Source organism: Corvus hawaiiensis, chromosome 1 (assembly GCF_020740725.1).
Source record: "Corvus hawaiiensis isolate bCorHaw1 chromosome 1, bCorHaw1.pri.cur, whole genome shotgun sequence".
Lineage (NCBI taxonomy): Eukaryota > Metazoa > Chordata > Aves > Passeriformes > Corvidae > Corvus > Corvus hawaiiensis.
This window is the reverse complement of record NC_063213.1, coordinates 5,459,150-5,474,207: the sequence shown is the minus strand read 5'-3', so window position 1 is coordinate 5,474,207 and position 15,058 is coordinate 5,459,150. Positions and strand designations below refer to the sequence as shown.

At 44.1% G+C, this 15,058-nt stretch overlaps 1 non-coding gene across 1 annotated transcript; it reads right to left on the bottom strand.

Annotated features, from left to right (window-relative positions):
- Positions 1–12,106: 12,106 nt before the first annotated feature.
- On the bottom strand, positions 12,107–12,177 carry LOC125335650. Its single transcript, XR_007207510.1, has one exon. It is a non-coding gene; the product is annotated as a small nucleolar RNA SNORD66 (small nucleolar RNA).
- Between the last annotated feature and the right edge of the window lie 2,881 nt (positions 12,178–15,058).

The window sequence follows — 15,058 nt, the reverse complement described above, 5'->3', positions numbered from 1 at the left end:
GGGAATGAAGCACACATCACCCCTTCAGCATGCCCTATGATTCTGTGGCCACGGAGCCCAGGAAATTGGTTCTCATAGAATCATTAATGGTTTGGGTTAGAAGGGACCTTAAAGATCATTTTGTTCTGACCCCTTCACCAAGGGAGATTCAACTCCTATTGTTGGAAGCAGAACTAAATTTATGCTTCCATAAATAAAGAGGCTTCCTCAGCTGTAGACCTTCAGGAGGAGAGTGGGGAACTGTTAAATGTTGGAGAGGGAAAAGTCTGATTTTGCAAGCATCTTCCAAGCACATCTGCAGCCCAAACTGCACCTGGTAGCTCCTAATTTTGCCATATGATCAGCTTGAGGAATGAGCAAGGTTCTGGGACATCTGGTTCTCCCAAGATGGGTGTGTTGGGAAGTGTTATAGTCAGACCTTTAAGTACTTGAAAATGTTAATTTCAAAAGACATTAGCAGCTCTGAGCTTGAGATCCTCCTGAGCCTTGCCCCTGCAGAACAAGGGGTTTTCACCTTGGAGCTCCAAGCAGCATTTAGGCCATTGGGACTTCAGTGCAGAGGAAGGGATGTGCACTTTCATCTGCACAGTGTGATGTGGGAGAGGTGTGGTGAGGTGAAAAATGCTACGCGTGTGAAGTGCTCGGCCCTTTTGGCAGTAGGAGCAACAAAATAATGCAGACAAACAGAAATACAAAAAGTGTTTGCACTCTGCTCCAGCTACGGAGAAAGGATAAGAAACCAGATATTTGGTGTCCCAGTCCCTGAGTCTGGCTATGAAATCAGACTCCTTTCCCTTTGGTGCAAAGATAGACTCGATTTCCAATTATTCTATATAAGAGGTTGCTACACTGGTGTTTCAAAATCCCCACCATGTTTTCTCACGTATCTTTGTTAAGCAGATGATTTTTACTCTTAGAATAAAATAGCTTTTTTTTTTTCTTTTTCTCAGATACCTCATGCAAGGAGGTCTATTTTTTACCCATTTCCTCTGGCTTGGCATAGTGAATCACTGTTCACACAATGCTGAATGAAGCCACTAATTAAATATGTGATTTTTATTAGACTGTAGACAGGCTATACTTACGAGACGGTGCACTAAATGACTTGTTTGTACTATTCTTTAAGTTATCTCCTGCCCCTATCCAACTGCTTTGAGTGCAAACATGTCTACACTCACAAGGTATGATGGCAAATTCTCTCTGGATTTGTGCTTTTGTACACAGATCCACATTCTTAAGTAAGGAAGCCTGGAAAAGTAATTACATGGCTGCTTGTGACTCATTTGGTTACCCTGACGTAGCTCTGAGGCTTGAAAGGGCTCATGCTGAGCTGTTTGCTGACTTTGCAAGGAGTTCACTGAAGTGAATGATGGATACCTGCTCTGGTATTCACACGGGTCAGGCAGAAAAAATTTAGGGTGGAAAGATACCCAGGGGCACAGACTTATGCAGGTCTGAATCACAGAAGCACAAAATGATTTGGGTTGGAAGGGACTTTACAGATCATCTCATTACAACTCCTCTGCTATCTCCTCCCACTATCCCAAGTTGCTCAAAGCCCTGTCCAACCTGGCCTTGGACCATTCCAGGGATCCAGGGGCAGCCACAGCTTCTCTGGGCAACCTGTGCCAGGGCCTCACCACCCTCATTGTAAAGAATTTTTTCCTAGTATCTCTTCTAAATCTCCCCTCTTTCAGTTTAAAGCCATTCCCCATTGTCACTCCATGCCCTTGTCCAAAGTCCTTCTCCAGCTCTCTTGTCACCTCTTCTGGCACTGGAAAGGGCTTTAAGGTCTCCCCAGAGCCTTCTCTTCTCCAGGCTGAACTACCCCAGCTCTCTCAAGCCTTTCCTCCTAGGAGAGTGCTCCAGTCCTCTGACCACCTTCATGTCCCTCCTCTGGACCATACAGATGAGGTGCTCAGCATCCCTTCTTTCCCTTAAGCAGGGGCAAGTTGGCAGATTTTTGGCAAAGCTCTGGTTAATAAATCATCATATTCCTCTGCTGGCCCTGCTCATGTGTGTGAAACGGCCCAGCCACCTCTCCTGTGTGCTCTGCACTGCCAACATCCCACTTCTTACATGGAGCTGAGCAGTAGCTTGGGGCACCCAGTGTTTTATCTACCTTTGTAAAAACTCATTTATTGTGATACCTCAAGGGGTCTGTGCAGCAGGTGAAAAATGGGTGGAAGTAGGCGAAGAAATACATCACTTTACAGTCAATCTTTCTGTGACGGAACAGATTAAAAGCAACTATGCAAGAAAATAGCATCTCAAATCCAGCAAAAAAAAAAAAAAAAAAAAAAAAAAGAAAGAAAAAATAGAGCCTTACAAAGATAAGAAATATGATGTTTGGGGAAAAAAAAGAAGCTTCACTTCTGTTTCTCAAACAGTCTTTTGTAGGGAGGATGCATGCTATTTTCTTATGGCTTTTAAATTGGTTTCTTGATTTGTTTCTTTATCTGCTCCCCGAGACTTTCCTGATTAGTTGAGATTTCTGCACTCACTAGTTGATTAAATAATGAATACATTTGTTTGATTTGCAGTTGCTTACTTAATTAAAATTTCTTTTCAGTGCCCCAATTTCCATTATGATTTCAATTTTGCATTTAATCACTCTGTTGTTCTTTGCTGCCACCTCTCTTAATAGAGGTCTACTCTCCTGTCAGCCTTATTGCAAAGCCTGGCTCAGATGCTCATGGGCAGAGAGAAAACTCCATTTGTGCAGTTCATTTAGACAGGAACTTGAAACCTGGAGGGAGAGGGGGAGGCTGAATTTGCAGGAATACCCAAAGAGTATAGATGTGGTTTAGTCTAGGAAATTAATGAAAACTATTTCTATCATTGTCTGGTCAAGAAGCATCAAATGAGACTGTGGAGAAAGATCAGATTTTATATTTAACATCCTGTAGGCAAAGCTAAAGGAAGGTTTCTTCATCCCACAATGCAGACAATGATCACCATTTTGGCCAGTGGTTTGTAGCAGTGGGAGAATGTGACCCTCACCAGAAAATTTGTGATGAGGCATGAGCTCAATGTTCTAGTGTTAATCCATTTGAGAATACTGCATTTTCTTGCCTTTTTTATTCTCCCTTGTCTTTATTCTCACTTTTCCCCCTCACCTGGAGGATGTACTCTGTATTTGCTTTCTTGCAGCAGACACAAAATTTCTGTGTCCTGAACTTGTTTCTCATTCTGAACTTTTTTGTATTCACTGGTGGGATCCCACATAAAATGGTTAATGTTAATCCATCACCAAATTTTCATGCCAATATCACAATCTGATTAATAAGAGAGTGAGAGAAATTTCCCTTTTGATGGTGATGGAGGCTGCAGACATGGGCACATTCCTCTGCATCAGTTCACAGTCGAAGGGGATCCTGAGTCAGGAATGTAATAGTGTTATTTGAAAAGAAAAGGCATCTGTCATCCCATGTACAGCAAGCTCAGAATTTGTTTTTAACAGCCAGGCAAGGCAGAAACACTGCATGGCAAACCCCTCCCCAGGCACATGACGATGCCCTCATGATGGGGTTCTTGGAGAATAAAATATTTATTATATATTTTGCCATCTACACAAGTATTGCAGTAAGAGTCACCAAAATGTCTAGCTGGAAAAGCTGATCAGAGGTGAAGAGGGTGCCACACAGAGGGGCTCAAGGAGACAGGCACTGAGGACAACTGATACTTTGGAAAGCTGGGAGGAGGGAATGACCAGGGTTAATGGCTTAAATCCTTATCCACCCAGGAAATCCCTTTAACTCCACTGAAGTGAATATATGTCAGCTAAGAAATCACAAGAACCTCTGGTTTATGTATTTGCAGAAGTAAGATTGGTTAAGGACTCAAATTTTGCTGTGCTTCCATGTCTGCAGCTTTTAATTCAGCAAGAAATACAAACACATCCTTTAAAGCTGCCCACAAACAACAATGACTCTTCTGGAGTTAGGAACTATTTTTCCTAACACCAAAAACAGTAGGAACAGGCCTTGTAAACTTGACAACTGTGTGCAATAAGTCAATGACAAATGTGCCTTTTGATAGAAAGTAGAAATCAGCTATTCATAAAAAAACAGAGCTGAAAGAAACCTTGAAAATTTATCTTTCCTGAGTGTAGGACTTCTGGGAGCCAGAATCAGAGCAAAAGCCTCCCTTCCCCTAAAAGCTGTCTTGTTTTTAGAGTAACAGACACAAAATAAACGAGTGAAAGAAAGTATCTCACCTATCACCTGTTTGAGGAGGGACTAAAGTGTGCTGAGGGAAGCAACCTCATGAAGATGTTTTCAGAAGGACCTTAAAAATAAATATGTGACATCAAGTGCATTACTCTAACTCAAATAGTTATGATTCCTCATCCTGGACCTATCAATAGCTCTCTTGTTCAAGGAGCAGCCACCCAAAGCTTTCCTGCTCTGGCCAGTGATTTGGGTCTATCCCAGTCACCAGTTGCAATGACTATAAAATTGTTTCTCACATGATTGAACATCTTAAACTGCTGAAAACACCCATTTATGAGTTATTTATTTGTTTTTCTTATAGACCATGGAGTTTGGCAGTTGGAAGTGTGCATCCACCTTGTCCTCTAAAGCTGGTCAGATGAATCATGTCCCTGAAATGAGTGTTTCTCTGCACACTGACTGCAGCAAGAGCTAAGCCTGATGAGGTGCAGGATCCTGAATGGCAAATGCCTGAAGTTGAAGGTTATTAATCTTGCATCTCATGTGCCTCTGTATTTTTCCTATTCTCTGCATTGCTGAACCAGACAATATACACCCAGGTCTTATCACTGGGAGGAAGATATATGTGTGCAGCAGGAAAAACAGGAGCAAAGACTGGTCACACAAACTGAACAAGAGGTTATCTCCTGTCTCAGTTGGTCATTCCAGGCAGTATTTCCTTTAATATAACTTCTCTCAAGGTTAGGTGCAAAAAGGTCCATTTGCAGTCTCTGATGAGACATGGGTGCCTCACAAAGAACAATTCATCCCCTCTTAAATTAGATATCTCAGATAAGTGGGATGAATCAGACTCTGGAGGAACTTATCCCTCTCCACCAACTATTTATTAGGTTCAATTAATGTTCTTTGAGAGTTTAGTGTTTGCTGAGCAGTAGCAATAGCAGCAAACTTGCTCCTGGCATCTAAATATTCAAGTCTGGGCTGCTGGTAGGCACCTGGTTAAAACTGTGCCCAGAATTTGAGAGCTAAAATGTAATGGAAGAAAATGAGTCTGATGCAGGATTTTATTGTTTTTCTTAACTCTTTAGCCATTCAACAATTTTCCTATTGTGATTTTTTGCAGCTCATACAGGTTTAACTTGTGGATTATCCACCTCTAAAAGGATAAATCCCATTTTGCCAATAAAAGTCTCGTCCCACTATAAAACTTGCCTGTGGACCTGTTGAACATCTCTTGATGCCAACATCCCTGGGGAAGACTTCTGACTTGGTATTAATCACAGTCTGAAGTACCATCAGCCACAATGTTTCAAATTCAATTAGCTCTTCCTCACGCAGTTCATAATTCAGACGGTTTTGTTGTAAATCAACCACAACATAATAACCTGAGTCAGTTCTAAGCACTCAGTGGACAAGTGTGTGTTCAGTTCTTCAATAAGTATTGATAGCAGGTTCAAGTCACAGAACAAAGATTCAATTATACCCAGGACTAGCAACGTCTCAAGTATTTCTGATCAAGGAATTCATTACAGAGCGAGCACTGGAGAAGTTTGTAATTGAATCATTTAAATGAAAAGGGGATGCTCCTCTAGGCTGATGAGTGGAAATAAAATGGGGATTTTGGCATGGCGGCACTCCTGTATCGTATGGAAGGACCGTAGTCCAAACCTCACTGAAGGCACAGCCCATTCACACAAGTGTTTGAGTCAGCCTGGAATTAGGGGAAATACTGGGGAATGTGGTGATGTTTAACAAATGCCTGACTGATGTAATTTGGACCCTTGGTTGTACAGATTGTTTTGAAACCTGCTTGGCAAAGCCTGGCCTGTTCCTTGCACTGCCCCACGATGAGGAGCAGCTCTGGGAGGAAGCTGATGGCTTCTGGTGATGCTTTGTGAGGGGGTGGACTGAGAAAATGAAGCATTTTCATAGAGAGGCTGTTACAGAGTTCCACAGGCTGAGATATGGAGCAATATGGAGGGAAAGCCCAAATGCTGTGAAGGAGAAAAACCAGCTTGTGGCAAGAACAGACATCCAGGAAGTGCTTGAAAGTTATGTGTGACTGAGCATTAAAATCCTTTAAATGAACATTTGGGCTTATGTTTACCCATGAAGGTTAACAATAAAGGAAACAGAGACAAGCACTCTAATGAGCTCTCATTCCCTGAGGCACGTGTTGCCTTTTTTTTCAGGTAACAGCACCCTTTCCAGTGCTAATGATTTTCTTCTGTGTGGCAAGGCAGATTTTCTTTTGCCATTTGCCCTCCACCTATTCATGACAGATGGTGCGATGTGCAGTTTTGGGAGCTAATCTAGGGTGCATGAACTGATATGCATTAGGCTCACAAATTCAATTGTGTCTTACCTGTCTGACCGAGGAATCCATTTACTAGCAGAAGTAAAGAGACAGAGAAAGGCAGGAGCTTATGTTTGTTTATTGTGATTTTCTTGAGGGAAAAAAAAAAAAAAAAGAAGTAGTTTTGCCTTTCTGCCAGAACTTTAAATCACATTTCAGCAGAATATGTCGGGGGCTTAAGGTCATCCTCTTATGAAAGCACAGGCAGAGGGTCTGCGAAGTTTCAAGCTGAAATAAAGGTTTCTGGTCTAGATAAATTCAAGGCATGCAGCAAGATGCTTTCTCTCATGGATTTAGGCCCAAAGCCTGCACATTCTGAAGTACTTAACTCACATGAGTAGATCAGCTGAAGCCTTGGCATCCATTTCCGGGAGACAGGATAAGCATGTGCATAAATAGCAATAAATCAGGTAAAAATCAATGTTTTCCACCCTCTTCAGAGGGTTGTTCCTGCTCATTCAGTCATGATAATGACAATTCTCATTGGTGCCCATCCTCCCCAGTTTTGCCCCTGTTGTAGGAGGCATGGCTGATGCTCGGGGCAATCTGTGTTCACCCACACATGACCCACAACTGACCTAGAGACTGATTACAAGAGAACTGTAGGGCTCAGTATAAAATAATCATTAAAAAGGGCAAATATGGTAAAATAAGAGCATTAATCACAGGAACAGGATTTGCCATGTGCAAAAGTTTTTTCCCCCCCAGATCATACAGGGCTGTATCGACAACAAGTTCACACTGTTTATGCCTTGGACAGACCTGTGCTCCCGGGGGATTATTCCTTTCCTCTTGCTGGACTGGAAGAAGAGTGTGTAGGGACAGTGTTGAGACGAGATGGGTCCCTAAAGAGCAGCCTGGAACAACTTGATCCATCACCCATGTTTGGTACAGGGCTAAGCCAGACCATTTTGCCAAAGCAGGGAACCAGGTGAGGACAGTCTGACCTCTTAGGCCAGAAAAATATTGCACTGTTTTTTGCACTGGGTTAAGAGAAATTGCATTATTGCTGTTTATACCCCCAATAATACTGCAACCAATTTATGGGGGGTCAGACCTAGAGCATCTGTTGACCAGCTCACAAATTCCCTTTTAGGACAAATTTCCCCTGTAAGCAAAAGTTTTAAACATCTCTGGCACAGCAGCATGGGCAGAGAAAGGCTCATAAATTGATGTATGTATCATAAATACTTAACATTACTGACTGTTCCCAATGAGCAATGAGATCTGGCAAGGAAAACCAGGTCAGTAGTGCTGTTACATTTATTTGTCTATTTAAGCTATAGCTCTCATTGTTTTTTGACCCCATTCACCCCTTCCTAGCTGTCCAAATTTGTGGTCTGTGCTAAGATTTGAAACAGCTCTAACTCAGATACTCACATGTTCCCTCTTTCCTTCTCTGTTCCCAGAATATGCTGAGTTGGAAGGGATCCACCAGGATCATGGAGTCCAGCTCCTGGCCCTGCACAGGACACCCCAAAAATCCCACTATGTCCCTGAGAGCGTTGTCCAAATTCTTCTTGAACTCTGTCAGGCTTGGTGCTGTGACCACTGCCCTGGGTTCCAGTTCCCAATCACCCTCTGGGTGAAAAACTTTTTCTTGATATTTAACCTAAACCTCCCTGACTCAGCTTTGTGTCATTCCCTCGAGTCCTGTCACTGGTCACAAGACTGAAGAATTCAGCTGGATCTTTGCAGTGTGTCACCTGCACCAGCTTTGGCAGATCTTGCTTTGTAGGTGTTTGACACCAGCAAATACCGGGTCAAAAGTGTGCATGGAAGGTTCACCTGCAGAAGGAAGAGTGTTAAGTGGGAGTGCAATGGAAACATAAAAGGTAAAAAGCCCTGACCTGAGGCCTTGCAACTGCAAGTTGTCCTGTTTAAAAGGTCACTTTTTCACTTTGACCCAATGTGGAGGTTGTGATTAAAGTCTGGGATGTTCTTTTCTGCAGTGTAAAATGCAGAGCAAAACCAAAAAAGTCACCTTGTTCCTCCTGCTACCTCTCCCCTCTGCCTTGCAGCAGGTTTCTCAACATGTCCTACCCAGAAACTCATTCCTCTATGGAACACGGAGATATGACAATGAAGGCAAAATTCTAATAAGCATTTTCTTAAGGAAAAAATGGCAAGAGTTGTTAAAAATAGCATCATTGTAGATGGAATTTTCAAATTAGGCTCTCTGGTTAATTTTCTTTGACAGTGAAACAAGAAAGATTTCTCTTTCTTCTAATCTCCCCCAGCTCAAGGAAGTGCAGACACCATTGCAAAGGCACCATTTTTTCCTAGTTTTCAAAATCGTGTTGCCACCATCAAAAAGAAAAAAAGGGAATTACCAGCTATTCATTCAAACAGTTTTATGCCAGAGCAATCAGCATAAGGGATGTGGACCAAGCCCCAGCTTTTGAGGACATCAAACAATCTAAAGATATTGAAGTGTGACTTTGTTTCAAGCTTTCTGCTGGGGCATCATTTTCCCTGGTGATTAATTGTGTCCCTGTGACTCAAACCTATGGTGGTGTCAAGATCTGCCCATGTTCATCCCAGTTACCAGAAATGTAATGCAAAAGCATAGATTAGCCCAGAACTTCATGGAAAAGGGCTGAGTATGAGGTTTAACATATTAGTCACCACAGTGTAAAGAACTGAGATTGTGTGGAACAGAAATTTGTCATAAGATAGAGAGGCACCACAGTGATGTCCAGATGATTTCTCTCTCCTTGACCTTTTGAGGGAGCCTCATGCCCTACTCTAGAGACCAGACCACACACATTAATACTTTCCTGATCAGCACTTGCATTGGGGTCACTCTGCATACAGAATTTCTTCAATTTCCTTCTCAAATTTGTGTCAAAACGAATGGAAAGATTTGGTACACTATTACCACAACCCTAGGGTGTTGGGGTCCCCCCCCTGCCGTGTAGCCCTGGGAGAGGGGCCCTGAGGGCACAGACACGGGGCTTTCCTGCCCCTGCTCAGCCTCGTTCCCATTGGTTGGTTTGTGTTCCCTGCGCGGGCAGAAGGACCCTTGGTCCCGTGACTGGAACAGTTCCTGGGCAGAGCTCCGGCCATGCGGCTGGAGAAATAAACATCTCTGAAACAGCTATCAAGAATCTGTCTGTCCATATATATTTCCTTTCCACGGGACTCCTGGTTTGATATATGCGTGTTGCAGGATCCCCACTGCAACAAATGGTGGAGATTTGTGAGCAGAACGATCCCCGATCCCTAAGCGACTGATTTGTGTGAGTAAACCCTGGAAACTTTGGATTCCTCTTCTTGGTTTTGCTTTGCTATTCCATATCTAAACTATGGAGGAACCGTGGGAAGACTCTTGGCTCTCAGAGCCGCATATGGACATTTATCTTAAACTTAAAATGATTCTTGAACAACGATTTGTAAATTTTAGCTTGATTCAAGCTCAAAAAGAACTGAAACACTTCCTGGCATGGTTGTTTAAGAACTTTTTCTATGTTTCTTGGGATTTAATTCTTACCAAGGGCTTTTGGAAAACCGTTTGGACACAGTTAATACTAGAGTCAAAATATATGCCGATGGAAGAATATTTTCGTGAATATTATTTAGTTACCGAGACTGTTGAGCAATGTCAGCTGTGTCCTGGTGAAGGGAAGCGTGGCGCAGGGACCGTGCGGCCCAGGCCACGTGCACCGAGCGCTCTGCGAGCAGCAGCGAGGCAGTTCCCGCGCGCGGGCGGAGCCACGCGAGCCGCAGTGTCGGTGGCGGAGCGGGGAGCGGCGGGACCCGGCGGTGCCTGCCCGGTCCTGTGCAGCGCGTGGTGGAGCGAGCCCCGGGAACGCCCGGCCGAGAGGGGCGGCGCGTGGGCGGCGGCTGGCGGCGGTGGCGATGGAACGGAGCCGCGCCCAGCCGAGACGCGCGCTGGAGCAGGGCGCGGGGGAGTCATCGCTCGGGGGCCCGGCCGAGACGTGGGTGCAGCGCCCGGCAGCGGCAGCGAAGCTGCGACCAGAGGAGGCGACGCACGGAGAACTGAGCGGCGTGGCCCGGCCCGGCCCGCGCAGCCCCGAACGCGACCCCGGGAAGAGCGCGCAGGCACGAGCAGCCCCGACAATTCCAACACGGGAGCGACCGAAGGAGAGAGCAAAGACGCAGCGAGACAGAAAACAGCAGCCACTCGGAAAAAGGAAAAGATCATAGCAACTAAGACCTTAGGGATAGTAAAATGGTATAATGTTAAGCAAAATTATGGTTTTATAACAAGGTATGACAACCAGCAAGACATATTTGTGCATAGAACTGCTATTAAAAAGAATAACCCTGAAAAATGGATCCCAAGCTTGGGAGATGGAGAAGTGGTGGAATTTAATATTGTACTAGGGAGAAAAGGGTTACAAGCATCGCAGGTCACTGGGCCTGATGGTGTTCCTGTAAAAGGCAGTATATATGCAAAAAATCGTAGTCATGTTAGACAATATCTCTATTGTAAGCCCCCCCTACAGTTTCCCTTTCCTAATCCCACCTTTCCCTTTTACCCTATGTCCTATTACCCCCAGTGTATTCCCAATCCATTTTTTCATCCATGGTTTCCCTCACAAAACCATGCTTTTGCCAATTGTTTCCCCAAAAATCCCTTTCCAATGCCGAGTGGGGGATGAAAAGGGGGAGGGAAGAAGTTAAACCCTCTCCTGCCTCAGTTTCCCCACAAAGCATGCTCAGAGAATTCTGTCTCCCTTCTGTCAGCCCTAAGATGTTCCAGAGAATCTGTTTGGACATTTAAAGACTCAGGAGGGTGGCTTGTTTTGTTTTGAAACTGTTCTTGTTATGTTTATCCAGTTGTTTTCATTCTCCTTTTATTAAAATAAAACGGGTGAGGTGTTGGGGTCCCTCCCCTGCCGTGTAGCCCTGGGAGAGGGGCCCTGAGGGCACAGACATGGGGCTTCCCTGCCCCTGCTCAGCCTCGTTCCCATTGGTTGGTTTGTGTTCCCTGCGCGGGGAGAAGGACCCTTGGTCCCGTGACTGGAACAGTTCCTCAGCGGAGCCCCGGCCATGCGGCTGGAGAAATAAACATCTCTCTGAAACAGCTATCAAGAATCTGTCTATATATATATTTCCTTTCCACGGGACTCCTGGTTTGATATATGCGTATTGCAGGATCGCCACTGCAACACTAGGGTATAACACCATGTCCCACAGCCGTAGGGAGGAGGAGAGAAGATCCAGCAGGCAGGAATTGTGCAGCAAGATTGATTTATTTAATTATTTTACAAACTCTTTTATAGACTTTTTTCTTCATAGTCTAATTGGACAAAGGATCAGCCACCCTCTGGGTGGATTGGCTAAAATCCTAAAACATCCATTGTCAAAATATTTTTCTACTGTACTAGAAACAAGACTTTTCAAGGTTGCAGGTGTTTGGTTGTTTACAGAACTCTGCTACCTCTTCTGTGAGAGAGAAAAGTCTCTCAAGGGCTTAGAAAATAGCAAGAAAATCCTTGCTAGCAGCATTTTTGTATCTACAATACACCTTGAAGGTGTCCCTTTGAATGTGACTGAGCTTGCACTTGGACCATGCCATCCTCAGTGCTAGTGAAGGGTACAGTATTTCCCCAAATCCCAATCCTTTTATCTTATCACAGTGAAGAAGGTGGCACTAACAAGAGTTCACCAGAGGAAATGCACTACTGAAATAATAAATATTCTGACCTTTTCTGCCTTCCCTGATCTGATGTGACAGCAGAGGTCTAAGACAGAGAACCTTTTTTCATTTCCCCCCATCCTTCAGTATTTTGATGTTCTTACTCTCTTTGCTTTGGGAGCATGAAGCTCTTTACTTGCTTTCACCCACAGAAAAAAACATTTTAGAATTAGGTGCTGGAATTTGGGCTGGCGAGGTAAAACTTGGCCTTTTAGCAGACATGACTCCACACTGCAGGATTGTGGGGTCCAGGCACTGAAGGGAGGTGCAGCCCTTTTCATCCGCTTTGCATGGAATGGTACTGGAGAGACCCTGGCTCACAAGGAAAGGGGTGAGCACAAGAAAGCCAGGGCCAATGCCAATTCTGAGAAAGTGGCCTCTCTACAGCATCTACTTTTCCTTGTTGCACATCTTAACCTGTTTACTTACCACATGGTCTTGTGGGAACAGGCCTGTAATTCAAGCCATATTTATTTTAATTGCCTCTGGCTTTCCTTGCCATTTGGCACATGTACAAAATGAGGAAAGAAAAGCTTTTATGGGAGTAAAATTCTATAAAGAATCACTCATATACAAAACAAGCCACATACTCATGGGGGGATGCGAAAGTTGATTTGACCATGGGTTGTTTTGTGCCATGAACTTATTATTATGCATCCCAGGAATGGGTGGAAAACACTTTTGCTTCTCATAGTCTCTCCTTTGCTGTGGTACATCAATCTTACCTACAGCTACTGGATCTTAGTACTTACAAAGGAGATTAGACAGTGCATTTGCTGCAAATAAAATGAATTGTAGCTGTTCCATGGCTACAAAACCAACCACACTTTCCTGGATGCTGGCACAAGGTTTGGGTGTTGATTTCTCCCAGGGATGACATGTTTGAGAGCTGATTCCATACCCTGCACCAACATTTGGGCATCACCTACCTGGCACTAAAGACCATTATCTAACCAAACTACCCAGCTAGTGAAGAACTTTCATGGGGAAGGTCTGGAGGGTGGCAAATCACAGAGAGAACAAGCTCCCACGCCAACTGCTCCAGCCCTCTCGGCATGGGGAGGTTTGGGGCTGCAGCCAAGTCCTTGCAGGCACACAGTCCTTTCGCCACTCCAAGGCACGAGCAGATGGAGAAGCACAGCCCTTTCCCAGCCCCTTATATGGAACAGATTTCAGTAAAGGAGATAATCCAGCCCAAAGGGGTTATACAGATAATACCCCACAGGCACGATGGAGACACGCTCCGTGAAATCCCTTATATGGCAGAGCTGGGTAGGCTCAGATCTCCCAAATATCTGATGCATAAGGCAGCTCCATAAGGGTCATACAGCAGGCAGAAAGCCCTGGTGCAGTGACAGAGCTCATCTTCCAACCATTCCCTTTAAAAGCTGATCCCAGAGCAGTGCAGCCTCTCTGCCTCCTGCAAACACCTTTTGGAGGGGATTCATCTCATTTCAATTAAGGAGTCTACCATGCAGGCACCTGCAGAAATGCTGCTCACCCTAAACTACCACTGAGGTCACTATAGAGACAGAGGCACCTCTAGCACTGTTTTTCTGCCCTGGTTGGAGCCAGACCATGGAGACCATAAAGTATTTTGCTCCTTTCTGGCTGTACCAGTTGATGCCCCTACCAGACTCAGACATTCTCACTTGGACAAACAAACCCACCAGCCGCATGTGAAACCTGGAATGTCTTTACATACCTTTTTCCCACCCCCACTTCAAACATAATTACTCAACCATTTTTTAGTTTGTTTTAATAAATGTGTTCTTTCATCTTCAAATAGATGAAAATTGCACTTCGTGCAGGTGCTCCAGAACAAAATGACATGTTGTTAAGGTGGTTCATGAATGTTGTTTATATCCAGAAAACTAAGTTTCTTAAAGATTTTTTAATAAATATGAACTATTCTTTCCAAGTCAAGAACTTGTAAATTTGTGACAAAATTCCAGTCTTGTCAGACTCAACTCAAAACAGCTATTTTGCATTTGAAAGCAAAAAAATACAAAGTGACTGGTTGCTACATTTTCTGACATACATCTCTTTTTGAACTTTATTATAGTCACTGTGCAGCTGAAGAGCAGCTCTGGATATATCCAGCTTCATAAAGCCCACAGTGCTCCACCAAAGGATGTTCACAAGCCAAACCCAGAGGGCACAGTGCCAATTTCCCAGCAGGGAAATTCTCCTCTTCCCAGGAGAGTGATGCACCTTTCTCCATGATCCCCATTCCTTCATCACTATAACCTCTACCTTGTTGCACATGCATCAACATGAAGTGTGTCACAGGGTGCTGCGGAAGGTTGTCTTAGCAACTGGTAATTTTTGGAGTGGAATCAGGACTTTTATGGTCAGTTTTGCAAAATAACCAGGTGTCAGAATATCAGGCTGGCATATTGATAAGCCCAGATTTCTTCTGACAGTGGAGACAGTCTCCTCTTGAGCCTCTAGAAAACTTATGCCAGTGTGAAATATTTAACTTTTTTTTCCCATTTAAATGATAATTACCACTATGTTGCTCTTTGTAAAATGAAAAACCTGAACTGCTCTGAAGTTTCTGAAATTCCCAGGCTGAACTTTTCTTCTGGAGAGTGTCCTATCATAGAAAAGGAGACAATCCCTTGCGTGTCTGCTCCACAGGGGAGAGTGGGAATGAACCTGGGTGCTGACTTGTTCCCATCTGAAATTTCTGAAAGGGAAAAAAATGCTGAAAAGTTTCAGAACAGCTTCATAAGCAGTTTGCCTTATTCCTCACCTAATTATATAATTTTCCACTCACAAATCGTGTGGCTTGCACATGCTTGTAGGAGTAGGGTCTATCCTGCTGCAGCTCCTGTTCCTTGGGCTGTTTATTTG